Genomic DNA, 22,061 nt, shown 5'->3' on the forward strand with positions numbered 1-22,061 from the left:
TTTCATGAGGGATGGGCTCATTGCGGCACTTTGACTTTCACAAGCTGATTTCAGACTGCACTCCTTGTGGATCTTCTGATGCTTGTGCGTTCTCTGGTGTACTTGAAGATTTTATGAATTTGCAAATGCCTTCCCACACACACTGCACTTGAAGGGTTTCTCTCCCATGTGTGTCCTCTGGTGTATTACAAGAGCAGATGACTGTGCAAACGCCTTTCCACACACACTGCACTTGAAGGGTTTATCTCCCGTGTGTGTTCTCTGGTGTATTACAAGAGTACATGAATGTGCAAACGCCCTCCCACACACACTGCACTTGAAGGGTTTCTCTCCCGTGTGTGTTCTGTGGTGTGCTACAAGATTTGATGAACGTGCAAACGCCTTCCCACACACACTGCACCTGAAGGGTTTATCTCCCGTGTGTGTTCTCTGGTGTTCTACAAGATTAGATGAACGTGCAAACGCCTTCGCGCACACACTGCACCTGAAGGGTTTCTCTCCTGTGTGTGTCCTCTGGTGTATTACAAGAGTAGATGACTGTGCAAACGCCTTTCCACACACACTGCACTTGAAGGGTTTCTCTCCCGTGTGTGTTCTCTGGTGTACTTCAAGATTTGATGAACGTGCAAATGCCTTCCCACACACACTGCACCTGAAGGGTTTATCTCCCGTGTGTGTTCTCTGGTGTGCTACAAGAGTAGATGAATGTGCAAACGCCTTCCCACACACACTGCACTTGAAGGGTTTCTCTCCCGTGTGTTCTCTGGTGTGCTACAAGAGTAGATGAATGTGCAAACGCCTTCCCACACACACTGCACCTGAAGGGTTTCTCTCCCGTGTGAGTTCTCTCGTGCCGTGTCAAATCTCGAGTACAATCCGTGCTGTATGCACGCCGGTCGCATTGTTGCCTTGTCCTACCGAGCTGCGCTGAGTGCATTTGCTCCATCAGACCAATTCTGCGGAGGAAGCGTCAGAGGAAGTGTCAGCTGCAGACAGAAAAAAACAATATCCACACCATCTACACGTCAGTATCGATGCACAGAGGAAAGCATATATACACAGTAACACGTGACTTACACGTCTATACTTATTCATATATTCATGATATAGTGGAAAAGTGTCCCAAATTCATCACACGGGCTGTTATGGCACACACTGAGAGGGCAAATGGTCATAAACATGCCTGGAAGCCCTCGAATCTTCAAAATGAATGTTCACCCAAAACTCCGAGCACACAATTTCGGCTGTCTGGCGACAAAAGGAATATTTATGAGAGCTAAATTCAGCTGACATAGCAAAGGGTGTTGAAAACAATACTATTTGTGTTAGGCAGAAATGCATAAATTAACGTTCAATCGCAACTTAGAGGTGTGAATCCAGGCTCAGATGTCCTTAAATGCTGGGATGAACAGTTCCGACTTCAGCTGAATGTGTGTGCTGTGTTAACTTCCTGTTTCCATTCATATAAAGAGTTCCAGAGGAAAACAAAAGTAAACTATTGTTACGCTATAACCTCCGTGTTCAACAGAGTGAATAGACTTTACTGCAAACACAAACTGTACACTGTCACTGGGTAAACAGGCGGTGGCGTGTCTAGAATCACGCCTGGCCACCTTCATCTGCTTGGCATTAATTCTTCCTCACTCCACCAAGAAATTAATTGAGGATTAACGAACATAGCCGAGGCTAACTGGAGTTTGCGTGTCTCTCTCCGTGGTGAGATGTTAACTACCTCACCTGGTATACAGGAAGTCGTGGGTTCGATCCCGACCCTGACGCCTGCTGTATATTTGGAGTTTGCGCGTCTCTCCGTTTAGCGTCTTTGACCGATAGACATTGACACACGTATTCTTGTTGATTTCGGTAAAGTTACGTAGATAGAAAATAACAATAACAGATAATACAATTACATTAAATAAAGACTTGTGTTGCGATCAAAACGACGTGAGTTTTTTGCTTTATTTACAATTTTATTTAATTCATTTTTATTATGTTATTTTTATTGTATTTTCTATCTACGTGACTTTACCGAAAGAACCAAGAATATTAATTCCTACAGTCACCAAAGTTTTAAGTCAAAACATTCACACACGTTGACAAAGCCTCACCTTGTGTTGTTGTGGGCAGGTCGCTTCTGATAACAAGAGCGGTATAGCAGCTCAAGCGGACTTGGCCTGGTGAAAAAGAAAATAAAAACTGCGTGAATATTGACAATAAAACAAAGTTACAAAGTGGCGAGCCGGGTGAAGACAAATTAAACTTAAGCGAGATAATTAAAGTGAATGCAATCAGGCGAGGGCAGGAGGCAAGGCCCCGCGTGGCTAGGCCCCGCGTTGTAAAGTTCCAACCTGGACATCGATTCCCATGCTCGCTGCTACTCAACTGACATCCCTACGAGAGAGAGCGAGGCTCTACCTTGGTAAACAACAACAACCAAAACCACCATGAGAATTTCTCACCTCGGATTTCTGTGCAAGCGTGGATCGGCAGCCTCCTGTTACCTCGCGACGTAACGCGGGTAAGCAGGTAACATGACGTCACTTCCGGGGTAAGAGACACGCCCCTCCCAAAATGAGCAGCTCTGAAACTGAATAAATTATGTTAATGAGGCCAGCCCATATGTGGAGGGATGGGGGCGCGGCTACGTTATGTTAATGAACCGCCAGTCACTGGGCGTACCTTTGCCCAAATAAGGATTGCCACTGGATTGATATCGGCAGTGACCCAAGCGGAGGTGACGTCACGCTCGAGAGCGCCGTGGACGGGGTTGGGGGAGTGTGAATACCTTGGTGACATGACGTCACTAGCGAGGTACACCTCCCCCTGGCGTTTCACGCCGATGAAGTAATGCTGAGTGGTGACGTCACAGAACGGGGTTGGAGTTTAAGTTGATTTAGATTCATTTTCATTGCTCCCTCCCTTGGGTGCGTGGGCTCAGCTACAACAAAGTGGACATTATTGTGTATACACTGCGTGTCTGTGTGTACACTGTGTATACTGTGTGTGTGTGTACACTGTGTGTGTACACTATGTGTGTGTGTACACTGTGTGTGTACACTATGTCTGTGTGTACACTGTATGTGTACACTGTGTGTGTACACTGTGTGTGTACTGTGTGTACATTGTGTGTGTACTGTGTGTGTACACTGTGTGTACACTGTGTGTACACTGTGTGTGTACACTGTGTGTGTGTACACTGTGTGTGCAAGCCAACTGTGGACCGGTTTTGGTGGACAATGTCTCAACAGCAGTGGGGCTTGCTTCAAGCCATGGTTGAGAACATCCAGACGTTAATCAGCTAGGAGCATTTATAGTCCGAGTTCGACAAAATCTACGTCAACACGTAAGACAAAATTATAATTCGTGTTGCAGAGAATGTATCTCCTCTACGTGTAACTTTAAGGTGGTATGTCTTGTGACTGATGAATGATCCGAGTGTGCTTCCTATGTAAAGACAATGAGTTGCTCCAGATACTTCATTAAACACAAAAGTACCGTTTGACCTGTATCACAAGAACAACGGGTCTCACCTGAGTTATCTGTACAGGTTGCTTCCAAAACACACACACACACTTTGTCCTAACATCACTTATTCAATGTTTGACCCTTATAAATAAAATGTTGCATGTACACACAAAATCAGATAAGCGTTCAATCGAAATTAACAGGAATTTTAACAAACTTTAATTACTGCAGTGAAATATACTGCATCAGATAACATCTGATTAAGAAGCTATTGAAAAAAAAAGAATATGCACCGTCTGCTTAACAGTGGATGTAAAACATACTATTGTGTCATTCAAAACGAGTAGGCCATTGCATGCTGGCGAATTCTAAACATTAGCGACAAATTACATAACTGAGATGAAACATCAACCATCGCCCCCTACTGACAGCCTCTTGTTCACATACTCTTTGGTTCTTTCAGTAAAGTCACGTAGGTAGAACAAATAATAATATATCACGACGTTTCGATCGTAACACAAGCGGTCGTCCTCAGGCGGAAAAAAATAATAAATGCAGGCCGGTGCAGGGCCACCACCCTGTGCCACACAGGGGCAACTGCTACTTGGGGATGCTCTTCGAGTGTTTCAGATGAGGTACGATACAAAACTCGGAGTTGCCGAGGCGATTAAGCAAGCACCGTGTAAAAGCAATTATCATGAGAACATCGTGAATGCTTGGGAGCTTATTGTCTCTTGCTCCTGGTCAGAGATCTCCCCAACCCACAGGTCCACAAAGACTAGCCGCTCGCTCTTACTCTGCAGGTTGAACCTAGGACCTGAGTGTTCAACGTCGCATTCTTTTCGTTAAAGGCCGGTGACAAAGGTGCATCTATTGTAACAACATTGTCTCATGCTTACACATCTACCGGGTCTCCATTTAACTTTGTATTGTCTAGTAAGTCCACCCACACCTCCACTTCCACAAACTGCTGGGAGTTGCCTCGCTCTGCCTCACAGTCAGAATTCTCCTCCTGCTTCACGTTGCCTCCATCGATGTGAAGGTCCCATTTTGGAGTTGAATCTTCATCTTCACATTTCACCTTCACTTCTTCGCTCTTCACCATCACTTCTTCACATTTCACCTAGATACCTTTAAAACTGTCCAAGCTGGGATTTTCCTCCGGTTCTTGTTTCATGAGGGATGGGCTCATTGCGGCACTTTGACTTTCACAAGCTGATTTCAGACTCCACTCCTTGTGGATCTTCTGATGCTTCTGTGTTCTCTGGTGTACTTGAAGGTTTGATGAATTTGCAAACATCTGCCTGCACAGAGTACACTTGAAGGGTTTCTCTCCCGTGTGTGTTCTCTGGTGTGTTACAAGAGCAACCGACTGTGAAAATGCCTTCACACACACACTGCACTTGAAGGGTTTCTCTCCCGTGTGAGTTCTCTGGTGTGCTACAAGAGCAGATGACTGCGCAAATGCCTTCCCACACACACTGCACTTGAAGGGTTTCTCTCCCGTGTGTGTTCTCTGGTGTTCTACAAGAGCAGATGACCCTGCAAATGCCTTCCCACACACACTGCACTTGAAGGGTTTCTCTCCCGTGTGAGTTCTCTGGTGTGCTACAAGAGTAGATGACTGTGAAAATGCCTTCACACACACACTGCACTTGAAGGGTTTCTCTCCCGTGTGAGTTCTCTGGTGTGCTACAAGAGTAGATGACTGTGAAAATGCCTTCCCACACACAGTGCACTTGAAGGGTTTCTCTCCTGTGTGTGTTCTCTGGTGTGTTTTAAGAACTGATGGCCATGAAAATGCCTTGTCACACACAGTGCACTTGAAAGGTTTCTCTCCCGTGTGTATTCTCTGGTGTGTTTTAAGAGCAAATGAATCTGAAAATGCCTTCCCCCACACACTGTACTCGAAGGGTTTCTCTCCCGTGTGTGTTCTCTGGTGTGTTTTAAGAGCAGATGAATTTGAAAATGTCTTCACACACACACTGCACTTGAAGGGTTTCTCTCCTGTGCGAGTTATCTGGTGCTGTGTCAAATTTCCAGTCCGATCCGTGCTGTATGCACGCTGGTCGCAATGTTGACTTGTCGTACCGAGCTGCTGTGCTGACTGCCTTTGCTCCATCAGACCAGCGTCAGCTGCAGACAGAAAATAAGAATATCCACACCATCTACACGTCAGTATCGAGGCACAGAGGAATGCATATATACAGTCACATGTGACTTACACGTCTATACTTATTAATATATTCATGAAGTAGTGAAAAAGTTTCCCAAATTCATCACAGGGCTGTTATGGCACACAATGAGAGGGCAAATGGTTATAAATATGCTTGGAAGCCCTTGCATCTTCAAAATGAATGTTAACTCAAAACTCCGAGCACACAATATCGGCTGTCTGGCTACAAAAGGAATATTTATGAGAGCTAAATTCAGCTGACATAGCAAAGGGTGTTGAAAACAATACCATTTGTGTTATGCATAAATTAATGTTCAATCGCAACTTAGAGGTGTGAATCCAGGCTCAGATGTCCTTAAACGCTGGGATGAACAGCTCCGACTTCAGCTGCATGTGTGTGCTATGTTAACTTCCTGTTTCCATTCTTATAAATAGTTCCAGACGAAAACAAAATTAAACTACTGTTGTGATATAACCTCCGTGTTCAACAGAGTTAATAGACGTTACTGCAAACACAAACTGTACACTGTCAATGGGTAAACAGGCGGTGGCGTGTCTAGAATCACGCCTGGCCACCTTCATCTGCTCGGCATGAATGCTTTCTCACTCCACCAAGTAATTAATCGAGGATCAACGAACATAGCCGAGGCTAACTGGAGTTTGCGTGTCTCTCTCCGTGGCGAGATGTTAACTACCTCACCTGGTACACAGGAAGTCGTGGGTTCAATCCCGACCCTGACGCCTGCTGTATATTTGGAGTTTGCGCGTCTCTCCGTTTAGCGTCTTTGACCGATAGACATTGACACACGTATTCTTGTTTTTTTCAGTAAAGTTACGTAGATAGAAAATAACAATAATTGATAATACAATTACATTAAATAAAGACCACTTGTGTTGCGATCAAAACGACGTGAGTTTTTTTGCTTTATTTACATTCATTTTCATTGTTATTTTTATTTAATTTTCTATCTACGTGACTTTACCGAAAGAACCAAGAATATGAATTCCTGCAGTCACCAAAGTTTTAAGTAAAAACATTCACACACGTTGACAAAGCCTCACCTTGTGTTGTTGTGGGCAGGTTGCTTCTGATGACAAGAGCGGTATAGCAGCTTAAGCGGGCTTGGCCTGCTAACAAAAGAACGAAAATAAAAACTGCGTGAATATTTACAATAAAACAAAGTTACAAAGTGGCGAGCCGGGTGAAGACAAATTAAACTTAAGCGAGATAATTAAAGTAAACGCAATCAGGCGAGGGCAGGAGGCAAGGCCCCGCGTGGCTAGGCCCCGCGTTGTAAAGTTCCAACCTGGACATCGATTCCCATGCTCGCTGCTACTCAACTGACATCCCTACAAGAGAGAGAGAGGCTCTACCTTGGTAAACAACAACAACAACCACCACAACCATGAGAATTTCTCACCTCGGATTTCAGTGCAAGCGCGGATCAGCAGCCTCCTGTTACCTCGCTACGTCACGTGGGTAAGCTGGTGACATGACGTCACTTCCGGGTTAAGAAACACGCCCCTCCCACAATGAGCGGCTGTAACTGAATAAATTATGTTAATGAGTCCGGCCCATATGTCGAGGGATGGGGCGTGGCTGCTGAACCCGTCGCAATAAACTCTCGACGGTTTAAACTAATACATTATGTTAATGTACCGCCAGTCACTGGGCGTAGCTTTGCCCAAATAAGGATTGGCACTGGATTGATATCGGCAGTGACCCAAGCGGAGGTGACGTCACGCTCAAGGGCGCAGTGGACGGGGGTTGGGGGAGTGTGAATACCTTGGTGACATGGCGTCACTAGCGAGGTACACCTCCCGCTGGCACTTCATGAGGTCATGGGGATGGAGTTTAAGTTGATTCAGATTCATTTTCCATTGCCCCCTCCCATGAGTGCGTGAACTCAGCAACAACAACGTGGACATGATTGTGTATACGTACACACTGTGTACACTTTGAGGCCACGTGAAGCATCAAAGGCTCGCTGGAAGGAGGAAGTCGCGTGACAGACTCAGCAGTTGCGATGGGTTAACCGACGGATGGCTATCGATTAGAAATCACATATCCCCGAGTCTCACCTGTGAGTGGCACCGCCTCACGCTGTTGTGGATCCCCACGTGGCTCGGAGCCTCAAAAGCTCCGTGACTCCTGGGTGGTGATACAAAGACAAAGATCCCCCATGTAGCCTTAACAGACTGTTGGGGCAAGTGCTGTTAGCAAGTATCAGCTCCACCTATGAAGGCCGGCGCGGCACGCAAAGGGAATGGGTGGCCAGCACCGTGCCCGACCGCCTTTGTCTCCCCAGTAGCGATGCTTGCACACCGCACCGGGTACTCACTTGAGGCTGAGTCGACCTAGGGGAGGCCCAGAACCGGTTCAAATAATCGTCACTGGGTGTTGGCTGTGGGCGGGAATCAAACTCGGGTCGTTATGTTCGTAGAGCAGCGCACTAACCGCTAGACTACCGCCACACACGTTACACACACACACGCACAGTACACACACACACGCACAGTGCACACACAGTACACACACACGCACAGTACACACGCACGCACACAACAACCGCCATTCGCCACTAAGTGGCGGTGACGTCACCATGACGCTTGTGCCAGGCTATGTGCACCCTGAGGCCACGTGAAGTGTCGAACGCCCGCTGGCAGGTCACGGGGCAGACCCAGGTGCCACGGGTCGACTGACTGAGATGACTGGCTGATGCACCACCTGTGCCCCCTACTGTGCCAACCTGCTGTGCTTTAGCCACCCGGCGCTCCGCTCGTTGTTCTGAGCGTCGCTCCTCCGCCCTCCGTTGTTGTTGGAGGGCGACTACCTCCAACTGCCCAATAGCGTCCTTCACGAGCCTCCTCCACAGAGGCAGATCTTGACACCGCTTGTACCAGTCATCGGCAAGTCCACTCAGCTCCACGTCCTCCTGTACCACATCACTCCATCTCTTCTCTAGCCCGTGCCGCGCCCGCTTAGCCCCCTCAATCCGGCCAAACAAAAGCTGTTTCGGCATGCGGTGGCTGGGCATGCGGGCTACATGACCCAGCCATCGCAGCCTTGCCCGCCGGAGGAGCTCACCGATGGGACCCTGCCCAGATCTTTCAAGGATTTGTGAGCTCCTCACACAATCCAGTCTGGTTAAACCCAGGATGGATCGTAGGCAGGCCAGCCTAAATGTTTCTAACCGGCGAAGATGCTTCATTAAGAGGGTCCACGTTTCGCAAGCGTAGAGAAGGGAGGGAATGACCGTGGCCGAGAAGACCTGAAGCTTAGTGCGGAGCGACAGACCAGGTAGCTTCCACACAGCGTTACGCAACCGATGAAAAGATATTGCCGCTCGACTGATTCGGAGTGAGACCTCTGCTGTTAAACCAGAACCGGTCATGAGCACACTGCCAAAGTATGGGAAACTCTCCACTCTCTCCACAACTGCCCTATCACCAATTGGGAGTTATGGGGGTCGAGTGTCCGATGGTACAAAATACCCAGGCAGGTGCTTAGTTTTGGTGGGGCTGATGGTAAGGCCCCACCTCTTAGTGGCACGCTCCAGTCTCAGCAGCAGCGTCTCCAACTCCTCCTCTGACTGAGCAGCTATTACCAAATCATCAGCATACATAACGTAGTTGAGCAATAGGGAGCCATCCCTTGACCGCACCCGGGCATCGATCAGCCTCCCAATATATCTGTACCATATGGAGATTCCCCCGGTACAGCTATTGAAGGCTTCACAAACTACATGGTCAAAATAGATGTTAAATAATGTGGGAGCCAGAGGACATCCCTGTCGCACCCCAAGGTGTACAGGGAATGGCTCTGACTCCCGGCCACGTAGTTTTACCCGGGCCCGCTCACCATCATGAAGGTCCTTAATGATCGTGAGCAGAGGGTCAGGTACTCCAAAAGCACGAAGAACGACCCAGAGCCCAGGCGTACTGATGGTATCATAGGCCTTGACCAGGTCAATAAAGCAGAGATGTAGGTCTTGTTGGAATTCCCTACACCTCTGCTGTAGCAGACGGACAGAAAATATGCCATCTGTGCAGGACCGCCCTTTCCTGAAACCGCATTGGGGCTCCGCAAGCCTCTCCTCAGCGTGCCTGGCAAGGCGATGCTGAATAATCCTTGCCAGGACCTTTCCCGGCACACTGAGGATTGAGATGCCCCTGTAGTTGTTACAGTCTCTGCGGTCCCCCTTCTTAAAAAGGGGGACCACCAGGGCATCCTTCCAATCCTGCGGAACCCGTCCAGTGGTCCAGACTGTTGTTATGATGTCATATAGGGCAGTCTGTGCACAAACGCCACCCTCCCTCAGCATTTCGCTTGGGAGATCATCTCTGCCCGCTGCCTTTCCTGGTCTCAGACTCCGGATCGCCTTCAGTACTTCCTCAACAGATGGCACCTCAGCCAGCCACTCACAGGGGGTGACTTCTTCCAATATGAGGCACCGCAGCCTCAGCAGGGTCATCCTCACTTTGTGCCACGATGTTTTCCTGGCTGAGGGATTTTCCCTCCCCCAGGACCTCACAGAAATGCTCAGCAAATCTGCAAACCTGTTCCTGGGGGTCGGAGATTGGATCACCGTTTTTTCCCCTAATGATGGTAATAGGTGTGGCGCTGCAGGTTACTTTTTTGATGGAGTTAAATAGAGATTTGTGATCACGGGCCACTGAGGCAGACTCTATCTCCTCAGCAACCCGCGACCACCACCCATCCTTGCAGCGCCTCACGGCTCTCCGAACCTCCGAGCGAAGGCTGCGGTAAGCCTCCTCATTCTCTGACGTGGGATTCTGTAGCCGATGGCAGTGGGCCTGTCGCTTTTTCTCAACCATCCTGAACACCTCCTCTGTCAGCCAGGGTCTCTGGGGAGGTCTGGACCGCGTACCCAAAGCAGCCATTACAGCTGCATGAGTCACAGTCCTAAACCTCGCCCATTTACCCTCGACATCAGGAGGAGTCGGGGACGATGCCAATCCCAGCCGCAAGCGATGATGAAATTCTCGCTTGCAACTTTCATCAGATAACTGAGACCAGGCCACTTCAGGTCGGAATGGGGTCCTGGGTGTACACCCACCACCGGAGTGGAAGAATGGCAGGCACATCTTACAGATGACTAGTCGATGGTCAGAGGGCAGATCAGCTCCACGGTAGGTCCTGGTGTCAAGGACATGGGCTCGCATCCGCTGGTCCGTCACTATGTAGTCCAGCAGATGTTCTTGCTTGGACCCGGCATGCATCCATGATGTTGTGTGGATGCGCCGATGCCGGAACAGCGTGTTGGTAATTACAAGCCCATGGGCTGCACAAAAATCTAGCAGCCTCCTACCGTTGTTATTGAGCTGATCTGGCCCATGCCCTCCAATCACTCCAGACCAGGTGCCAGTATCATGACCAACTCGGGCATTAAAGTCACAGACACAACAGACACAACACACACAGAGACACACACAGAGACACACACAGAGACACACAACACACACAGACACACACACACTGAGACACGCACACAGAGACAGACACAACACAAATGTCTCCCCGTGTAGTCTCCCTGACGGGCTGCGCGAGGCTTACACACACAGAGACACACACACAGAGACACACACAGAGACACACCCACACACAGAGACACACACACAGAGACACACACACAGACAGACACAACACAAATGTCTCCCCGTGTAGTCTCCCTGACGGGCTGCGCGAGGCTTACACACACAGAGACACACACACAGAGACACACACAGAGACACACCCACACACAGAGACACACACACAGAGACACACACACACAGAGACACACACACACAGAGACTCACACAGATACACACAGACACACACACAGACACACACAGACAGACACAACACAAATGTCTCCCCGTGTAGTCTCCCTGACGGGCTGCGTGAGGCTTACACACACAGAGACACACACATAGAGACACACACAGAGACACACCCACACACAGAGACACACACACAGAGACACACACACAGAGACACACACAGAGGTACACCCACACACAGAGACACACACACACAGAGACACACACACACAGAGACACACACACACAGAGACTCACACAGATACACACAGACACACACACAACAACAACAACCGCCATTCGCCACTAAGTGGCGGTGACGTCACCACGACGCTTGTGCCAGGCTATGTGCACCCTGAGGCCACGTGAAGTGTCGAACGCCCGCTGGCAGGAGGTCACGGGGCAGACCCAGGTGCCACGGGTCGACTGACTGAGATGACTGGCTGATGCACCACCTGTGCCCCCTACTGTGCCAACCTGCTGTGCTTTAGCCACCCGGCGCTCCGCTCGCTGTTGTGAGCGTCGCTCCTCCGCCCTCCGTTGTTGTTGGAGGGCGACTGCCTCCAACTGCCCAGTAGCATCCTTCACGAGCCTCCTCCACAGAGGCCGATCTTGACACCGCTGGTACCAGTCATCGGCAAGTCCACTCAGCTCCACGTCCTCCTGTACCACATCACTCCATCTCTTCTCTAGCCCGTGCCGCGCCCGCTTAGCCCCCTCAATCCGGCCAAACAAAAGCTGTTTCGGCATGCGGTGGCTGGGCATGCGGGCTACATGACCCAGCCATCGCAGCCTTGCCTGCCGGAGGAGCTCACCGATGGGACCCTGCCCAGATCTTTCAAGGATTTGTGAGCTCCTCACACAATCCAGTCTGGTTAAACCCAGGATGGATCGTAGGCAGGCCAGCCTAAATGTTTCTAACCGGCGAAGATGTTCCATTAGGGGGGTCCACGTTTCGCAAGCGTAGAGAAGGGAGGGAATGACCGTGGCCGAGAAGACCTGAAGCTTAGTGCGGAGCGACAGACCAGGTAGCTTCCACACAGCGTTACGCAACCGATGAAAAGATATTGCCGCTCGACTGATTCGGAGTGAGACCTCTGCTGTTAAACTGGTGCCAGTCATAAGCACACTGCCCAGGTATGGGAAACTCTCCACTCTCTCCACAACTGCCCCATCACCGATTGGGAGTTGTGGGGGTGGAGTGTCCGATGGTACAAAATACCCAGGCAGGTGCTTGGTTTTGGTGGGGCTGATGGTAAGGCCCCACCTCTTAGTGGCACGCTCCAGTCTCAGCAGCAGCGTCTCCAACTCCTCCTCTGACTGAGCAGCTATTACCAAGTCATCAGCATACATAACGTGGTTGAGCAATAGGGAGCCATCCCTTGACCGCACCCGGGCATCGATTAGCCTCCCAACACACACACAGACACAGAGACACACACACACAGACACACACACAGAGACACACACAGAGACACACACAGACATACACAGAGACACACAGAGACACACACACAGAGACACACACACAGAGACACACACAGACATACACAGAGACACACAGAGACACACACACAGAGACACACACACAGAGACACACACAGACACACACACAGAGACACACACAGAGACACACAGAGACACACACACAGAGACACACACACAGAGACACACACACAGAGACACACACAGAGACACAACACAGAGACACACACACAGAGACACACACAGACATACACAGAGACACACAGAGACACACACACAGAGACACACACAGAGACACACACACAGAGACACAACACAAATGTCTCCCCGTGTAGTCTCCCTGACGGGCTGCGTGAGGCTGACAGAGACACACACACACAGAGACAGACACACACACAGAGACACACACAGAGACACACACACAGAGACACACACACACAGACACACACACAGACATACACAGAGACACACAGAGACACACACACAGAGACACAGACACACACAGAGACACACACAGAGACACACAGAGACACACACACAGAGACACACACACAGAGACACACACACAGAGACACACACAGACACACACACAGACATACACAGAGACACACAGAGACACACACACAGAGACACAGACACACACAGAGACACACACACAGCGACACAGACACACACAGAGACACACACACAGAGACACACACAGACACACACAGAGACACACACACAGAGAGACACACAGACACACACACACAGACACAACACAAATGTCTCCCCGTGTAGTCTCCCTGACGGGCTGCGTGAGGCTTACACACAGACGCACACAGAGACACACACACAGAGACACAGACACACACAGAGACACACACAGAGACACACACACAGAGACACACACACAGAGACACACACAGAGACACACACACAGACACACACACAGACACACACACAGACACCCACACACAGAGACACACACAGAGACACACACACAGATACACACACACAGATACACACAGAGACACACACACAGACACAACGCAGAGACACACACACAGAGACACACACACAGAGACACACACAGAGACACACACAGACACACAGAGACAGACACACACACAGAGACACAACACAAATGTCTCCCCGTGTAGTCTCCCTGACGGGCTGCCTGAGGCTTACACACACACAGACACACACACAGAGACTCACACAGATACACACACAGATACACACACAGATACACACACAGAGACACACACAGACAGAGACACACACACAGAGACACACACAGACACAACACAAATGTCTCCCCGTGTAGTCTCCCTGACGGGCTGCGTGAGGCTGACAAAGCCCGCGCGTCTTTGTGGGCCTCAGGCTGTGAGGGCGAGAGGTCGGCTCCACTCTCTCACTCACCGCCCTCGTTGTGTCGCCCGCTCTCGTTCACGTTTTTGTTTTATTATAGTCGTAGTAGTTGTTGATGTTACAGTATTAGTTATTATAGCAGTTCATGTTTTTATTACTATTATAATTGTTCATATTATTGCTGTTGTAAGTTGTTGATATTATTATTGTTTATATTATTGCTGTTGTAAGTTGTTGATGTTATTATTAGTGTTATAGTTATGATTGTAGATGTTGTTGTTATTATAGTAGTTATACTTATGATTATAGATGTTGTGGTGGTGGTTGTTAGTCTCCTCAGAACACACAGCCGCCTTCTCCCGCCAAAACGCGACACTTTGGTGGTGGAGGGAGAGGGTCGTGTGGGCGAAACCAACGCGAGCAGCGGGCGAGGGAGGGGTGAATGCCACCGGCGAACTTAAATTGTTTTAATTTAGGGGGGTACACAGCAAACCCCACCTTTCACTAACGCTAGTGAGCCCCTCTTGCTTCTTGTCGCTATGGATGAAATAATTAAACATCAAACAAATTCGCTACATTTATTCAGCGCGTCTTGAGTTTTGATGCTTTAAATCCCCCTCTTCCGGGCTATGCTTGGTATAGTCTGAAACGCAGCAGCGCCTTATCTAGTCTATGCTATTTACCATGGGCCTTAATCCGGGCTATGAAATAAAGTTCAATGTCACGTGCAATGGAGCTGACCAATTAAAAAACACCCACAAAATATCAACACCACGTGACTCGTGGTGGGAGGGGGGTTGCCATCTTGGTAAGGGAGAAGCCACCACACACACCCCCCTACCCAAAATGACCGCCCACACGTTGTTTGACTGGTTGTTGGGGAGAACCTCTGATAGCCAATAGCGACTATTAGGCGACTATTCACACTCGACTATTGCGGAGCTGTAGAAGCCCATCACGCTTTTACCCCGTCGTGGTCTTTGCGCAAGCAAAGTGAGTTCTCAGGCCCGTACGGGCGTACAGCCGTTTCAATACGGGCAAACAACAATACAAATCCGTGTCGATTTGTTTGTGTTTCTTCCTTGTGATGGGACTTTGTAGGATTAACGTTGAGATTTATAAGGGGCACGGGGTGATCAGTAAGGTCTGAATTGGTCTGTAATAAGGTAGGGCACTGATAAGGGGTTGACAGCTGTGTAGTGTATAGTGTAGTATAATGTATAGGATGAACGTTGAGATTTATAAGGGGCACGGGGTGATCAGTAAGGTCTGAAATTGGTCTGTAATAAGGTAGGGCACTGATAAGGGGTTGACAGCTGTGTAGTGTATAGTGTAGTATAATGTATAGGATGAACGTTGAGATTTATAAGGGGCACGGGGTGATCGACAAGGTCTGAATTGGTCTGTAATAAGGCAGAGCGCCGATAAGGGGTTGACAGCTGTGTAGTGTATAGTGTAGTATAATGTATAGGATGAACGTTGAGATTTATAAGGGGCACGGGGTGATCAGTAAGGTCTGAGTTGGTCTGTAATAAGGTAGGGCACTGATAAGTGGTTGAGAGTTATGCTACTGACACTAACGGTGTGACTATGCATACGTAGCCATTCAGAGTGTTCAACGTCGGCCTGGGTGCTGCGGTCGTCCAGGCGGGCACCGTTCTGGCCCACGCAGTGGCCGCGTGTCGTGGGGAGGCCGGCGAGGCGACCACAGATGTCTCGTGGCCACAGTGAAGCGGAGGAGCGAGCCGGACGAATCATGGATGGACGCGCTGCGCTGCAAGAATTCCGATTTTATCCGGCGAGCGGCGGGGCGAATTTTCAAAACATTTTCAGTCAGGGTAAATATGACACTTTGGCCGCACGTCCCTGATGGCAGCACCGCATTGACACGGGCAACGCCGCTTCCGTACGCCAGAATTCACACGGGCTCAGTCGTCAGGAAGAGGACCACGTTCGCCGCTGCGGTCGACGAGGGGAGCTCTCGTTGTTCCCGTTAAGAAACACGATGGGAGTCTGCGGCTTCGCGTGGATTTCCACCAATTGAACAGGGTCTCCGTGGCAGATGCACACCCGCTCCCACGGATGGACGATTCATTGGATGCCCTGTTGGCCGTGTGGGTTTTCTACCACACTTGACTTGTCGTCGGGGTGTTGGCAGTTGCCTCTTGATGAGAGCTCTAAACCAAATCCTGCGTTTTGAACACCTTGGGCTCTGTTCCAGTTTAATTGTCTCCCGATGGGACTCCACTCGGCTCCGGTCACGTTCCAGCGACTCACGCAGCTGGACCTAGCAGGCCTCCAATGGGACTCGTGCATTATTTATTTGGACCACGTGATCGTCTTCGGATGCATGTTCCAGGAGCAGCTGCAGCGGTCGCGATCGGTGTTTGTTAAACGTTCGGGCGGCCAATCTTACGTTTAAACCACAGGAGTGTCATCTCCTGCAGACATCAGTTCGCTACTTGGGGCACATCGTCAACAAGTCCGGGATAGCCAAGGACCCCAACAAAACAGCGTGCGTGCGCAACATGGCCAACCCCCACGTCGGTGGGTGACGTTTGCAGCTTTGTCGTATTACCGCCGCTTTGTGCCCAAATTTAGCAAAAATTGCTAAACCGCTCCACGCTCTCACCGCGGAAAGGCCAAAGATTTCGGTGGGGAGGGGGGGTGGAGGAGGAAACCGCATTTGTCGCGCTGTGGGACGGCCTCGTGACTGCTTTGTGACGTCCTACACCAACGTGCATTGGGGCCCTTATAAGGACTGCTTTGTGACGTCATACACTAACGTGCATTGAGGCCCTTATAAGGACTGCTTTGTGACGTCACACACCAACGTGCATTGAGGCCCTTGTAAGGACTGCTTTGAGACGTCACACACCAACGTGCATTGAGGCCCTTGTAAGGACAGCTTTGTGACGTCATACACCATTTGCCATGACGTCCAAGCCATTAAACACCGGAACAACGAACGTGCCATTCAAGTACATCTTGAAACCCATTATCTGAAGTAGTTTGTATTAAACAATAACTAAATAATAGAAACACGTTTACAATATTGAGCGAAGTTATAGTCACGGACTTTTTCCAACTTTACCTCAACTGGACCACAAAAGCTCAAATATGTGGTTCATAATAAATTAATCAATCTTATTGCAATCATGAACTGGCCAAACACTTTTCGATTTCAACATCACTTTATAAAATAACATTTTAAATATAAGAGCACAACTTTATCTATCTGTGATGAGCGCTGCACTTTCCGTTGTTTTCATGCAGGGGGCGCTGCAAACCTACGCACCCCCTGCATGGACGACGGAGGCGCAGGGACAGACGTTCGATTACGTTGGAATCGATCTGCAGACGGCGGTCTTCTCGCACGGCCAGCAGCTCCGTGTCGCCTTATCTCGATCCCGCAATCCCAAACAGGTGAAAGTCCGCATCGAACCGAACCCCCGGCAAGGCCATCTACTTAACGTTGAGAGAAAATTCACAAAAAAATGTCCTTTTCAATGAAGTCTTCCAGATGTAAATTGATACAAGCTTTTAATGAAGAAATAAAATAATCTAATTCAAAACACAACACAATTCAAAGATGTTTCATTTTATAACTTCAAAACGGAGCATGGGGTACTTGCGTGAATGAGTCCTTCGTGTGCAAATGTTGTGACTTTCCTGGCCTGAAGGCCGTCAATGTGTTGGACCCTTATTGGTGCACAGCGTCTCAACAACAGCAGTGGGGTTTGCTTCAACCGATAGGTACGAACATCCAGACGTCAATCAGCAAGGACCATTTCTAGTCCCAGTTAGACAAAATCTACGTCAACACGTAAGACAAAACTACAATTCGTGTTGTAGAGAATGTACCTCCTCCTATACGTGTAACTTTCAAGTGGTATGCCTTGTAACTGATGAATGATCCGAGCGTGCTACCTATTTCAAAGACAATGAGTTGCTCCAGAGACAGACGCTTCGTGAAACACAAAAGTACCCTTTGACCTGTATCACAAGAACAACGGGTCTCACCCGAGTTCTCTGTACAGGTTACTTCCAAAACACACACGCACTTTGTCCTACCATCACTTATTCAATGTTCGACCCTCAGACAAAATGTTACATGCACACGCACAATCAGACAAGTATTCATTCTAAATCATTGACGGGCATATTAACAACATTGAATTACTGCAGCGAAATTGACTGCATCACGTTACATCGTATTAACAAGAAGTAATTTTACAAATACGCACCGTCTGCTTAACAGTGTATGTACAACGTACTATTGTTGCGTCATTCAAAACGAGTAGGCCGTTGCATGCTGGCGTCTGGGTCAAAATGTAGCAAATTTAAAACATTACGCTACAAACAATAAATCACGGCGCTCCGATGGCAACACAAGCAATCGTCATCAGGTGGGACAAGCACAGCAGCAAGAAGAAGAAACTGCTGGAGTAGGTGCCTACTACTTCAGCAGTTTCTCTTGCTGTGGTTGTCCCACCTGATGACGATTGCTTGTGTTGTGATCTAAACGCCGTGATCTGTTATGTTTCTACCCACGTGGTGACTTTACCGAAAGAACTCAAGAGTGTGGATTCCTGCAGTCACGAAAGCTTCGAATCAAGATTGCCTACAAACTACACAACTGAGATGACGCACCAATCATCGCCCCCTACTGACAGGCTCTTGTCCACATGCAGGCCGGTGCAGGGCCACCACCTTGTGCCATACAGGGGCAGCTGCTACTTGGGGATGCTCTTCGAGTGCTTCAGACGAAATACAAAACTCCGAGTTGCTGAGGCGGTTAAGCAAGCACCGTGTAAATGCAATTATTATGATAACATAGTGAATGCTTGGGGGCTTATTGTCTCTCGCTCCTGGTTAGAGATCTACCCAACCCACAGGCCCACAAAGATTGGCCGCCCTAACTCCGCAGGATGAACCTAGGAACTGAGTGTTCAACTTCACATTCTTGTCATTAAAGGCCTGTGACAAAGGTGCATCTATTGGAGCGACATCGTCTCTGGCTTACACATCTACCGGGTCTCCACTTGACTTTGTATTGTCTAGGAACAAGTCCACCCACACCTCCACTTCCACAAACTGCTGGGAGTTGCCTCGCTCTGCCTCACAGTCAGAATTCTCCTCCTGCCTCACGTTGCCTCCATCAATGTGAAGGTACGATTTTGGAGTTGAATCTTCATCTTCACATTTCACCTTCACTTCTTCGCTATTCACCTTCACTTCTTCATTCTTCACCATCACCTCTTCATATTTCACCTCGATAACTTTAAAAGTGTCCAAGCTGGGATTTTTGCCGGTTTGTGTTTCACGAGGGATGGGCTTATTGTGGCACTTTGACTTTCACAAGCTGATTTCAGACTCCACTCTTTGCAGATCTTCTGATGCTTTTGTGTTCTCTGGTGTACTTGAAGATTTTATGAATGTGCAAACGCCTTCCTGCAGAGTGCACCTGAAGGATTTCTCTCCCATGTGTGTTCTCTGGTGTACTTGAAGATGTGGTGACTGTGAAAACATCATCCCGCACAAAAAGCACCTGAAGGGTTTCTCTCCTGTGTGTGTTCTCTGGTGTTTTTTAAGAGCAGATGACCGTGAAAATGCCTTCCCACACACAGTGCACTTGAAGGGTTTCTCTCCCGTGTGTGTACTCTGGTGTCTTTGCAGATTTGATGAATGTGCAAACGCCTTCCCGCACATCGTGCACCTGAAGGGTTTCACTCCCGTGTGTGTTCTCTGGTGTGTTACAAGATTACATGATTCTGAAAATGCGTTCCCACACACGGTGCACTTGAAGGGTTTCTCTCCTTTGTGTGTTCTCTGGTGTTTTTTAAGAACTGATGGGCATGCAAATGCCTTCCCACACATGGTGCACTTGAAGGGTTTCTCTCCTGTGTGTGTTCTCTGGTGGGTCTGAAGAACTGATGGCCGTGCAAATGCCTTCCCACACACACTGCACTTGAAGGGTTTCTCTCCTGTGTGTGTTCTCTGGTGTACTTGAAGATGTGATGACTGTGCAAACGCCTTCCCGCACAGAGTACACCTGAAGGGTTTCTCTCCCGTGTGTGTTCTCTGGTGTTTTTTAACAACAGATGACTGTGAAAATGCCTTCCCACACACAGTGCATTTGAAGGGTTTCTCTCCTGTGTGTGTTCTCTGGTGGGTCTGAAGAACAGATGGCCAAGTAAATGCCTTCCCACACACAGTGCACTTGAAGGGTTTCTCTTCTGTGTGAGTTCTCTGGTGCCGTGTCAAATTTCCAGTCCGATCCGAGCTGTACGCACGCTGGTCGCATTGTTGACTTGTCATACCGAGCTGCGCTGACTGCATTTGCTCCATCAGACCAATTTTGCGGAGGAAGCGTCAGAGGAATCGTCAGCTGCAGACAGAAAAAAATGATATCCACACCATCTACACGACAGTATCGAGGCACAGAGGAATGCATATATAGTCACATGTGACTTACACGTCTATACTTATTCATATATTCAGGGTGTAGTAAAAACGTTTCCCAAATTCATCACAGGGCTGTTATGGCACACAATGAGAGGGCAAATGGTCATAAACATGCCTGGAAGCCCTCATATCTTCAAAATGAATGTTCACCCAAAACTCCGAGCACACAATTTCGGCTGTCTGGCTGCAAAAGGAATATTTATGAGAGCTAAATTCAGCTGACATAGCAAAGGGTGTTGAAAACAATACTATTTGTGTTAGGCAGAAATGCATAAATCAACGTTCAATCACAACTTAGAGGTGTGAATCCAGGCTCAGATGTCCTTAAATGCTGGGATGAACAGTTCCGACTTCAGCTGAATGTGTGTGCTGTGTTAACTTCCTGTTTCCATTCTTATAAAGAGTTCCAGAGGAAAACAAAAGTAAACTATTGTTACGCTATAACCTCCGTGTTCAATAGAGTGAATAGACGTTACTGCAAACACAAACTGTACACTGTCACCGGGTAAACAGGTGGTGGCGTGTCTAGAATCACGCCTGGCCACCTTCATCTGCTAGGCATTATTGCTTTCTCACTCCACCAAGTAATTAATTGAGGATTAATGAACATAGCCAAGGCTAACTGGTGAGATGTTAACTACCTCACCTGGTATACAGGAAGTCGTGGGTTCGATCCCGACCCTGACGCCTGCTGTATATTTTGAGTTTGAGCGTTTCTCCGTTTAGCGTCTTTGACCGATAGACATTGACACACTTATTCTTTTGATTTAAAGCTTTCGTGACTGCAGTAATTCATATTCTTAGTTTTTTCGGTAAAGTCACGTTGAAGGGAAACAACAACATAATAAAATATATATAAAACAATAAAAAATTCTCACGACGTTTCGACCATAACTCAAACGGTCGTCTTCAGGTGTGTTGGTTTGCATAAATTTATTTTTAAAAGGTGCATTTATTTATTTATAAAAACGTTAGCGCCACGCGCAACGATTTGGCAGTTTATTTACGACTAGTCCATCTATATTCTGAAAAGAGGAGGGGGGAGACGAAATTTTTTATAATGTATGCTGTCTGAAAGCCACTGTTCAGCGTGAACAATCAATTAAGACCTGAAATGGTTTATCAAATCTTTCCAATGATTGCTAAGATAGAATCCATCTTCTCGGTTGAAATTGTCTCTGTGCTTGTATATGTGGATAGCCTCATGAACGAAGAAGATGGATTCTATCTTAGCAATCATTGGAAAGATTTGATAAACCATTTCAGGTCTTAATTGATTGTTCACGCT

At 48.3% G+C, this 22,061-nt stretch overlaps 1 long non-coding RNA gene across 1 annotated transcript; it reads right to left on the minus strand.

Annotated features, from left to right (window-relative positions):
• Positions 1–5,204: 5,204 nt before the first annotated feature.
• LOC142910744 (uncharacterized) lies at positions 5,205–14,719 on the minus strand. Its single transcript, XR_012933079.1, has 4 exons — positions 14,357–14,719; positions 7,724–7,793; positions 6,704–6,772; positions 5,205–5,601 (listed from the first exon to the last, which is right to left on the minus strand). It is a non-coding gene; the product is annotated as an uncharacterized LOC142910744 (long non-coding RNA).
• Between the last annotated feature and the right edge of the window lie 7,342 nt (positions 14,720–22,061).

The sequence above is a fragment of the Petromyzon marinus genome, unplaced genomic scaffold, assembly GCF_048934315.1.
Source record: "Petromyzon marinus isolate PM22_M1 ecotype Great Lakes invasive population unplaced genomic scaffold, UKy_Petmar_22M1.pri1.0 PM_G_Scaffold_15, whole genome shotgun sequence".
NCBI classification, from domain to species: Eukaryota; Metazoa; Chordata; class Hyperoartia; order Petromyzontiformes; family Petromyzontidae; genus Petromyzon; species Petromyzon marinus.